The following is an 11,898-nucleotide window of genomic DNA, read 5'->3' on the forward strand; positions in this document are numbered from 1 at the left end:
AATCCCTATTGTTATTATTGTTCTGGTTCATCATTTCCAATTTTCTTAACTCATACGCCATCCTTTCTTTTTCCAGAGCAATTTTCTCTCTCTCTAATCTTTCTTCTCTTTCCAATCTCTCTCTCTCTAATTCAAATTGCCGCTGTTTCTCCCTTTCCCTTTCTTCTCTTTCCCTTTCCTCCATTTCAAATTGCCTCATCCTCAGTTCATGCTGTTGGGCTATGAGCAATTTTCTAAGTTCTGGGTTCTGCTCTACTGTGCTGTCACCCTGCACTGAGCCAAATTCATCCTCAGAACCTTGGTCAATCTGGGGGTCTTTCACTTCACTCATTTCGGCCATCTGGCTTCGAGTCAAGGGCATAATCCCCCCTCAGAACAGGCTGCTTTAAAAGTCAAGCCTCAAAATAAAACGACCACTTTTTTCCTTCTTGCCTCAGAACCAGCTCTCCCTAGAGATTGCTGCTGTTCTTCAGCACTAACTTGCAACAGTATCGAGTCAGAGCCTACCCCCCTCTGCTGGGCCTCTCAGCTGGCAAGCTAGCTCACTGTTACTACGCAGTTTTGCCTCAGCTTTTTCCCGCCAAAACTAGGCTGCCTCAGAGCACCTTAATCTAAGTCTCCCCAGTTGGCACGTTCTTCTACTAGCGCACCTCCCCGTGAGGTACACCTAGAAGATTACCTACGCGCCTCAGACTGTCCCTGACTAGACCCCCCTTGCTCTGGGCACACTTGCCAAGGCTTTGCTGGACCGCTGGACAACTGGACCAGTCGTATCCCACACGCTGGACACCAATCAATGTGACAAACCCAGACCTACTGGGATATGTCACACAGTTACACTAAGCTGCCACCAACCATTCCCTTTAAGAAGTCACACAGACCAGGGATGGATTTTTAAACAATAAAAAGAATAAGGTTTATTTTAAATACACACAGGGAAAAATAAACAATCAGGTGAATAGGATAAAGTAACGTGGCTTATTCTCATTCATACATGCATACAGTTTGGTTCACACAGAACCCTTAACTGGAAGCACAGACCCTGAACCTATCAGTTCTGGCTAACCAACAGACACCTGAACCTATCAGGTTGGTACTCTGACACACAGAAGTACCCTGTCTGACACACAGACTCCCACAACAGCTTCTTCTTCCCAGCTGCTGCTTCGTCACATCCCAGTGTCTCTCAGCATCTCTCAGCATCTCCTCTTCACCACACAGGCTTCACATTTATACAGTACAGCCCCTCCTCCTGATGTCCCGCCTTCCACTCCCCATAGGATGGAACTTTCCCTCCAAACCCATGACAGACAGGTAACATCAGTGCTGTATGTAACAGAGACCTCCAGGGAGACACTCTCCATATTATTGCCCTCATTGTGGGCATAGTGAACCTCATTGCTAAAAGGGGTTTGATATCAATAAAGCCTCTCCACTTCTCCAGTGATGAGAACTGGGGTTGTTGAGGAATCTCCCAGTGAAGGGGACCAGAGACCTAAGAGTCAGGTAGCTGACCAGTGCCTTCAACTAGGTCAGAGGACTTGAAGTGTTCTTTGAATCCATTGCTTGTTAACTCTCTTTATATTAAAATAAATCCAGATTCAAAATAAATCTTCTTGTCCAGAGTTTGTAGAAGAAAGGATGAGGGAAAGGTGCCCACCGAACAAGCAGGAACTGGTGGGGCTCACGGAAGGGAAATCATTCCTTCCAGGGCTTATTGGGTCCTTGCACTGAAAGAGTCCATCAGTGGGTTTCAAAGTGGCAATTTCCTCCTTTCTCATGCAGTGCCAGTACACCCAGAACAAAACTCTTCCATTCTCTTCTTCCCCTTCCAGTTGGCCGCAGCATTCAAAACCCTGTTCTCATCCACATAAGAGAAGATATTGAAAGCATTCAGGAACTGCGTGGGGAGGGGAGATCTGCCAGCTCTGAAAATCTCTGATGGATGTCTTCCATCAACATATAGATTCAATGGGACCGTGGTCAATGTATTTTTGTTAGCAGAATGTTATATTTTGATCCTGGTTGCATATAAACTATCATTACATTGCTGAAAAAGAAAATAAATTGCTACTAAGCCTTATTAAAATCAATAGAATTTTCATACATATGTGGGATATGAATTATGCCCCATAATAGTTAAAGCATACAGTATGTTCATGAAGGATGCTACATGTAGGTGAGAAAGAATGGTGTCTATTAGTGCATTAATTTCTCTTAAAGTCTTCAAGGTTGACAGAAATCATAAGATAATGGGTGGAATGGACAATTTGACTTTTCAGAACGTGATAGGGAACAGTGTGATACTAAGTCCAGTCTTGGCCGTTTAGAGTCCACACCATATACACTATCAGAATTGCTGCTGAGTTTTGGACTTCCTTGTAGGACTGGTGCTCATTGGACTTGCTGGTTCCAGGCCAGGGACCACTGCTGCCAGCACATTCATACTTCCAATAATTAGCCTAGGTTGGCTAGGTGTCCATGGTGTTTGGGGAAAACACGTGTGAGCAGGATTGTGTACACACAAGGGTACTTTCTCATGACAGCCAAGGTATAAACCACTATCACAGTTATGGTTTTGCAGTTCTGAAAAAATTAAAAATGGTTTTTAGTGACTGCAGAACTATAGAGTCAAGTAATGTAATTTTCATGTATTACATCCCATAGAAGTGAAACAATTCACTATGTTGGATTTATATGCTCTCCTTTGTTCAAACTGAAGCAAATCAGAGTATATTTCAAACTGTAGGACTTTTTTTTAAAAAGGCTTCTTTTTTATTGGTACAAAACATCAGATGTAAAGTTACTTAAATCCCAAAGGACTTTGCAAATGGTTAAATTGATGAGATACTGCTAAGACCAAAGCACAACCATTGACTGCTTCTGGCCAGATGTACAGGAAAGCTACAGAAAGCTGATGGTAAATAATCATGTATGTTATTTAAAGAGCAGAATCACAAGGTTTTAAAATTGCACATCCTGTCTTGACTTAGATATATATGCCAGAATTTATTGTAAAATAGTACACATTGCTTGTGTGCATCCCCATACGCCTGAAATACATGCATTTCTGTAGACATTCTTTTCCAATGTCCACTTTTTTGTTACATGCTCAGAGCTGTCCATCAGTGTGAGAATTTCCGAGTGGCAAGAGTTTTTGTTCTATGGGCAGTGTAGGAGCTGTGGACTAAGATCAGATTACTCACACAGGATGTACCTGAAACTATCAAAAGAAATGAAAGATTTCAAACCACCACTCCCGTCACCCCCAGTATTGTAAGTCACAGTACCAGTACACAATGTGCTAACAGCCGCCTCCATTGATAACAGCTGATCATATTTGACATGGCACTTGCCTCTAAAATGAAACAGTGCAATTACACGCAGCATGGTGGGGGAGAGCTTTAGATGGCTGTATTGCAGGGAGACATCATATTATATAGGTCAGATTTAAGGGCAACCTTTAATAGGATGTGCTGGTAATGAAGGGAAGCAGCTGAAAATTTTATAACCGCCATTCAGCAGTCTTGCTGAACATTGCAAGTATGAGGCCTTATAGAAAAATTAATAAGAGATAATAGGACAGTTGAAGACACAAGGGAACCAACTTGTCAAGTCATCTTCCATAAGCTCCAGTCATGCACTAATGAAAGTTGTAACTCCAGAGTGTGAAAAACCATAAAGACACAGCAATCCGATTTATTTGACAGCAGGAAAAGAGGCCTCTTGTCAAATTGCACTGATAAAAAAGAGGGGCGCTCGGAAGCAATGAAGAAAGAACTGTGGGACTATACTCACATTAGGTTCGTGCAAAGAGAGAAAGTAGAGAGGTCATCCAATTTTTTTAAAGGAGAACAGAAAATCTTTGCATCTGGCTGAAAAGGAAGGCAAAAACAAAAAACAACCTTCCCACCCCACCCCCATAGGTCAGAGAAGATGACTGTATTTCCAATAGTGGAAAGGTCATCTGGAGTTTTCAGAATGGGTAGGATGGCAGCAAGAACACAGTAGGGACAGTTTAGCTAGTCCATGATGGAAAGAGACAGAATTTAAATATAAATATATGCTAGTATTTGCGAGCAGAAGTAACCAGTCTGTGATTTTTCTTCCAGAAAAGAAAGTGGGGTGTGGAGATACTTTGCAGGAGATTCTAGGCCCTGTGATTTAAGACACAAAGAGATATGTACCACTCTTGTTGGGGAAAAGGAAATGTAGAGCAGGGTGTCATCAGTGTACTGATGACATGAAGCCCCATACCCCCGGATGACCCTGCCCAGCGGCCTCATGTAGATATTAAACAGCATTGGGGAGATAATCAAGCCCTGCGGAACCACACAATTGAGACTTTACAGGGCCAAAACACTCTCCCCAAGCTGTATTCTCTGAGGATAGTCCTCCAGGAAGGATCAGAGCCAGGCAAGCACCAGACCACCGATTCCCAACTCAGAGAGCCTCCCCAGGAGGATACCGTGGTTGACGGTATCAAAGGCAGCTGAGATATCAAGAAGGACCAACAGAGACATTTTGCCCCGTCAGCCTCCCTCAGCAGGTCAGCAACCTATGATTCTGGCTCCCTGATTTTTATTTATAGCCAGCTCTGGCAAAATATACATCAGTGATGATTGATCTTTAGAAAATTTCCTCTGTCCCTGGGAACTCAAGCCGGGTTTTTTATGCACTCTGAGCACCAAAGGCTAATAGCTTGGGAAGTTATATTTAGAAAGTAATTAATTACACTTGCAGCTTCAAAAATACAAAAAAGTTGTTTGTTACTATTGCACTTAGATTTTTTAAATTTTTTTTTAGAATTATGCTTTTTAAATGTTTTTAAAATGTAACTCTAGTAGTACTAAAAATCCTCCTTTCTCCTCATTATTTTTCTACAACACATCAGAGTATGCAGCAGAAGCAAAAGGCTGAGCATGAGTCCTTACTTGAATCACAAGGCATTCTTGCCCCATCATTTCACAAGGTCACATTTCTGTAACTGTAACAGTAACCTGAAAGTTAAAATCGACACTTCACAAAAGGAGTCAGGTTATGCCCAAGTTACAGTTTTGTAGGGGAAAAGAATTAATCCTAAGTAACTAGCAATTTGTAGTCTCTTGTGCGCTGCCTGGAGGCTATACTGCGATGGATGTAGGAGAATGGACTGAGGCTGAACCAGGACAAGACGGAGGTCCTGAGGGTGGGTGGCCCCACCATTGGTGGTTTGGGAAACTCGTGTTCAATTTTTGTCCAGTTGTGGTGCTCATCCCCGTTTCCAAGCCATGGAGCCAGCGTTTGTCTGAAGAGAGTTTCCATGGTCATATGGCCAGTGCGACTTAGACACGGAACGCTGTTACCTTCCCCCCCCCCAGGTGGTCCCTGTTTATCTACTCTGCATTTGCATGCTTTCAAACTGGTAGGTGGATTCTACAGCTCAAGATCTAGAGGCCTTACACTGTGGTTTAACCCGCAGTGTCACCATGTCCCTTATAAGTGGCCTTAGGAGAGTAAATATTATCTCACCCTCAACATCCATGTGCAATGCTGAGGTAATAGTATTGAGTTATTTCAGAACAGGAGTGGGGAAAGTGTAGCACTCAAAAATCTGACCATCTCTCACCATCCTTCACCATTGCCCATGCTGATGAGAAGTGCAGTCCACCAACATCTGGAGAGCTGTATATATTCCCCTCCAGCCCCTTAGGAAACATTGTTAGTATATTGCATGTTCAGCACTTCGTAACATTTTCACACTTAAAAAAATAATTTTGTTTTTAGAATTCTTCTAAGCAATCAGAACACAGCATACCAATAATCAAAGAATATTTTTACATTTGCAGATAGAGTGAAATGCAAAGTAGGACCACCAACAGAATCACAGAAGTGAGTATAGTGATGCAAAATTTAAACCCATTCTTTTCTTTTTCAGTCATCACTAATCTGTCTCAGCATCAAATCCATGGTCCATTTATAATCCAACAAGATTAATAGCTCTGCCTACACAGAGCCATTTTGATATGGTAAAATATAAGTTGTGGCCACCAGGTAGACCTGCGGAACACATTTCTATTCTGTTAAGCAATGCCTACCCTGCTCCCTCAATTCCATTCTGAGGCAATGATGTTTCACATGACTGCAGTAACCTTGCTATATATCTAAGATAAATCCAGTGATGCAGTTTTGTTTGCTTGTTGAAAAATAGCTTGCATATAAGCAAATTATATTAGATATATTAATCTTTAATGCCCCAGACTAAGACAGTTGGAAAGTGCTTATTTGGCCTGAAATTCAAAAATACTGAAAGGCTGTATTTTATTCGTTTATCTTTCCTGTCACATGTACACATCTAGCTCTAGAGAAACACACTAAAGGATCTGTCCTGGCCAACAAATGTGTGGCTGGATATATTTCTCAATGTCATGCCTTTTTTAAAAAAAAAAGACTATGGAAATGAGGTACATTAACCAATTCATTCCTGTAACAGATACTGTATCAGAGACCTGATAAGCAGTACTTTGTTCTGCACTTTCCACTGCAGTGAGAGCATCATGGTAGGGAGGATTATACCTAGGGTCATTTTACTGACCACCAAACAAACAAATCAAAAACAATCACCCTATGTTTCCAATATATCCTGGTACGTTGGATTTGAGAGGTGTGCAGCCCTGAAATGGGAAAAGTTACTCTTTTTTAAACCCAAACTCCCAGAATATCAAAGCCAGGATATCCATGGGCATCACCTGTGTAACCAGCTCAGTGAATTGGTTTCAGTGCTGTAACTGATTTGCAAGACTTTAAGCTGCAAACAAAGTCTGGAAAAAGGAACCAGTCAGTCATTTTCTTAACACTTTAGAAAACAGGAATTCCCAGAGCTCCTTAATACTATGGAACAGTACCTCTGTTCTTGTTCCCACCTCCAGGGCCAGTGGACAGAACTTCTCAGTTTCACTACAATAACCATAAGCACTTTCTGGTTCTTCCTCTAGACCCTCTTCTGATTCTCCTTCAGAATGGCTTGTGTGAGCACAATCATACTACAGACAGCAGGGAAAGGTAGCTGGCAATCTTGCCACTGTACAAATGCCTGGCTGTTGTCACTTTCTTGTAAAGCAAGGGTGTCCAACCTTTCACCTTCCCTGGGCCACATTAGAAGATGAAAATTTGGTTTGGGCCACACATAAATTTGGTTTGGGACGCATGGGGGGGCAGCCCTAGCCGTTCTCTGCAGCCCTGCTCAAAGCGCGCTTACCAGCAGCTGTGATCTCAGACAGCAGAGGCTGCCAGCTTCGACTCTGGTGGCTTTATGGGGCCGGGAGGGGGTCCACCTATTGACAGGGATGGCGCAATGCAGTCACACAGCCCCCCTCTCCCCTCCCCTCCTGCTCCTTCCTTTCCTTTCTCCCCCCTACCATAGTGATGTGCCCCGGTCACATTACAGCCGCAAGCACCAGTAGTGTAACTTGAAACTTTGGAATTTCTTTAAAAATAAAAAATTGTACTGGGCTGCATTACGAGCCGACCTGGGCCGCATGCGGCCCACGGGCCGCAGGTTCGACAAGCCTGTTGTAAAGACGATAACAGGTGCTGTGAAAAATTAGAGAGACTTCAGTAAGAATGGGTTTACCTTTTGAAATGGCAATGGTCATGGTAATTAAATGTCTCTTTGCCACTATAACTATAACTTTTAACTAACTTTCTAAACTTTAGGATATTTGAATGCTTCTTTGTTATTCGTAACTATATTTAACTGTGGGGTGCATGGGGTTTAGGATAAAAGCCGACAAGCAGATTGATAACCCTGCACCATGCCACAATCATAAGAAAACTTATGCCCTTAAGTTGGGCACCTGGAATGTTCAGACAGTGACCCCTGGTTTTTCTGATGACCTGCAGGAAATAGACGACATGCACAAGACAGCTGTCATCGACATGGATCTGAGTAAGCTGAAGATGGACATTGTTGCCCTGCAAGAGATCAGAGTGCCAGGCTTAGGATCTGTCAAAGAAAAAAATTCTTATTCTTATAGCAGGAAAACCATTGAATGAGACCAGGGAATACGGTGTTGGCTTTGGGTCAGAAATAATCTGCTGAGATCCATTGAGATCTGCTGAGATCCTGTGGGGAGTGAAAGAATCCTGTCTCTTGAGCTCCACTCATCAGTGGGACTGGTCACCCTCATTAGTGCATATGCATCAACATTGTCATCTACAACAGAAGTCAAAGACAAATTCTACGACGATTTGGCAGCTGCTATCAAAAAAAAAATTCCTGAGAGAGAGCCACTGTTCATTCTCTGAAACTTTAACGCTAGAGTTGGTGCTGATCACAATTCTTGGCCCACTTGTCTAAGCTGTTTTGGCATTGAGAAGATGAACAAAATTAGCCAACACTTGCTGGAGTTTTGCTGTTATTATGGTCTTTGTGTAGCAAACAGCCCTGCCCTCAGCTGTCCGTCACAGCAGAACAGTGGAGTAGGAGCCAATGAGAGGACGGAAGGTGGAGCCAAGGGGGGAGGGGGCTGGATATAAAGGCTGGTGTATGGAGTATGAGAGAGTTTCTGGTAGTGAGAGACAGTGTGAAATTTAAAAGTGAACTAAGAGCGAGTTAGAGATCTGTGAGAATGATGAATGAAATAGTTAAATTAGAATTGATTCAAATATAAGTGATTAGCAACCTGTGATTTACCTATTGAATATTAATCATATATTAACTTCCCTGATCTAATAAACTTTTAAGTTTTAAAAACACACATGTATCCATGTTTAAATGGTATTAAAGCAGTAATACCTGGTGGCAGTGAAGAAAGAAGAAGGGTGAGAACCTCGTGAAGACCTGAGGGGATAGGGGCTTCAGAGGAGATTGCCATACTTTGCGTCAGCAACACGTTCTTTAATACGAAGCTTCAACACAGAGTTTCCTGGAGACATCCCAGATTGAAGCATTCACATCAGCCTGATTTTATCCTCACTAGACGCTCTAGCCTTCCTACTATTACAATCAGTTATCAGGCTGCTGATTGCGACACTGATCACTCCCTGGTGTGTAGTAGAGTAAAACTATGAACAAAGAGATTGTATCACATGAAAAAGGAAGGAAGACCATGTATTAATATCAGCAAGACTGAGTCGCGATCAAACAAAAGTGGAGAAACTTGCCCAAGTACTTGAGGAAAGCCTTCCAGGCCCGGCTGATGCAAATGCACCTGAACAATGGGAACATTTCAAGAACACTGTTTATAACACCTCCTTCTCCACATTTGGCAAAAAGACCAAAAAGACGGTAGAATGGTTCAAAACCCATTCGGAGGAGTTGATGCCAGCCATCGAGGAAAAGAGGAGAGCTCTAGCAGCACACAAAGCCTGTCCTAGTGTGTACAACTTGCAGGCTCTTCAAGTTGCTAGTAGCAAAGTCAGGAGATGATCTAATGATTACTGGTTTCAGCTCTGCTCTCAGATACAGATAGCAGCAGACACAGGTAACATCAAGGGAATGTATGACAGTATCATCCAGGCTTTAGGTCCAATACAGAAAAAATCTGCTCCTTTGAAGTTTGCTACAGGTGTGATCATCCAGGACCGAGCAAAGCAGATGGAACACTAGGTGCAGCAATACTCTGAGCTATATTCTAGAGAGCATGTAGTAACCAAAGAGGCATTACGGTAAATAACATTGAGTGCCTGCCTGTCATGGAAGAGTTGGAGAGCGAACCAACTTTAGCAGAAATAAAAGTGGCCTTGGATTATTTATTTATTTATTTACAATATTTTTTAGCCGCACCATTACCAGTGGCTTCCCTCTCCTCCGGCAAGGCACCTGGAAAGAATAACTTCCCTGCTGAAGTGCTGTAAAGACATCATCACCACTGAGCTGTATGAATTTTTTTTGTTTGTTTTTGCTGGAGGGAAGGTGGAGTACTACAGGACATGAAGAATGCAAACATCGTCACATTGTATAAGAACAAAGGAGACAGGGGGGAACTGCAATAACCACCATGGCATCTCTCTTCTCAGCGTTGTAGGGAAGCTCCTTGCCCGTGTTGTGCTGAGGAGACTCCAGGTGCTTGAGGACAGAGTCTATCCAGAATCACAGTGTGGATTTTGAGCTAATAGATCCACCACTGACATGGTATTTTCCCTCAGACAGTTGCAGGAGAAATGTAGGGAACAACCACAGCCACTCTTTGTGGCCTTCATCATCTTACAAAGGCATCTAGGCCTTATTTGGTTAGCAGGGACGGCATTTTTTGCAGTCAAGGTGAAGCACAGCTTTGGAACAGCAACAGGTGTCTATCTCCGGACTAGATCAGATGGAAAGCTCTTTAATTTCTCTAGACTGAGAGTAAAGACCAACATCCAACTGAAATGCATGCGAGACTTCCTCTTTGCCGATGATGCAGCTGTTGTTGCCCATTCTGCTGAACACTTCCAACAACTCATGAATCATTTTAGCAAGGCCTGCCAAGACTTTGGATTAACAATCAGCCTGAAGAAAACACAAGTCATGGGCCAGGGCGTGGACTCGCCTCCCTCTATTACCATCTCCACACAAGAATTGGAGGTCGTTCATGACTTTGTGTACCTTGGCTCAACAATCTCTGACACTCTCTTCCTAGATGTCGAGCTGGATAAACGCATTGGCAAAGCACCTACCATGTTCTGTAGACTCACAAAGAGAGTATGGCTCAATAAGAAGCTGATGACGTATACCATGATCCAGGTCCTTAGAGCCTGTGTCCTGAGTGCACTCCTGTACTGCAGTGAGTCCTGGACCCTTTGTGCATGGCAGGAGAGGAAGCTGAACATGTTCCACATGTGTTGTCTCTGATGCATTTTTTGTATCACCTGGCAGGACAAAGTTCCAAATAGAGTAGTCCTAGAATGAGCTGGAATTTTTAGCATGTATACATTACTGAAACAGTGACATCTAGTATCTGGGCATGTTGTGAGAATGGCTGATCGTCAGATTCCAAAAGATCTCCTGTATGGAGAAATTAGTGGAGGAAAGTGTCCCAGAGGGAGACCACAACTGCGATACAAGGATATCTGCAAGCAGGATCTGAAGGCCTTAGGAATGGACCTCAACAGATGGGAAACCCTGATATTTGAGCTTTCAGCCTGGAGGCAGGCATTGCATCACGGCCTCTCCCAATTTGAAGAGACCCTTGTCCAGCAGGCCGAGGCAAAGAAGCAGTCATGAATGCAGCAAAATCAGGGAGTTGGACAGGGGACAGACTGTATTTGTCTTCAGTGTGGAAGGGATTGTCAATCTCGAATTGGCCTTCTCTGTGATACTAGATGCTGTTCCATCTATTCAGAGCATGTTACCATAGCCCCCCAAGACTGATGGATGCCTAATCATAATTTAGTCACATATACTCTCTAGCTCAATAGAGCCTGCATGCACTGATTTTTCAGGATCCCCCATCATAGGGAGGGACTCCAGGTGTAGCTGAAGTTTTCCTTTTCATGATGTCTTTCTCTGTGTAGCACTAAAATTCACTTCCTACTCATAATTTCAAATTAAGCCCCCCCCCCCCTTTGACTGCTGAATAGGTCTATAGAGTTAAGAATTGTGACCCCAGAAATTCTTTTTCAGAATCAGAACTGAGATAAGTTCATGATCTTTTCCCACAAAACCCACTCCTGGACAGCCTAAGCATTCTTCATTTTAGAAATATAATTTAGAGCATTGAGGGTTGGGAGATGTCAGTTATTCCTACTCTTAAATTATTGGCAAATATTTGCCGATCTATCACATATCATTGAAAAATACATTCTGCCCAAGCCTAATTTAGGTAGACAGGCCAATATAAATTCTGCTTGTTTCATTGAATCATGGCTTTCTCTGTTAAATGGGGGAATCAGCTAAACAGGTTGTTTGATCCATTGCAGCAGAAAGGTGTCTATAAA

At 42.9% G+C, this 11,898-nt stretch overlaps 1 long non-coding RNA gene across 1 annotated transcript in view; it reads left to right on the forward strand.

The window, feature by feature from the left end:
• The window catches only part of LOC140705700 (uncharacterized), a 36,450-nt gene extending 27,714 nt beyond the window's left edge, over nucleotides 1-8,736 (forward strand). The window contains exons 2-3 of the long non-coding RNA XR_012085168.2: nucleotides 5,829-5,871; nucleotides 7,882-8,736. This is a non-coding gene — a long non-coding RNA (uncharacterized LOC140705700). The remainder of the gene's footprint in view (nucleotides 1-5,828; nucleotides 5,872-7,881) is intronic.
• Nucleotides 8,737-11,898: the final 3,162 nt, after the last annotated feature.

This window comes from Pogona vitticeps, chromosome 3 (genome assembly GCF_051106095.1).
Source record: "Pogona vitticeps strain Pit_001003342236 chromosome 3, PviZW2.1, whole genome shotgun sequence".
In the NCBI taxonomy this organism is placed as follows: domain Eukaryota; kingdom Metazoa; phylum Chordata; class Lepidosauria; order Squamata; family Agamidae; genus Pogona; species Pogona vitticeps.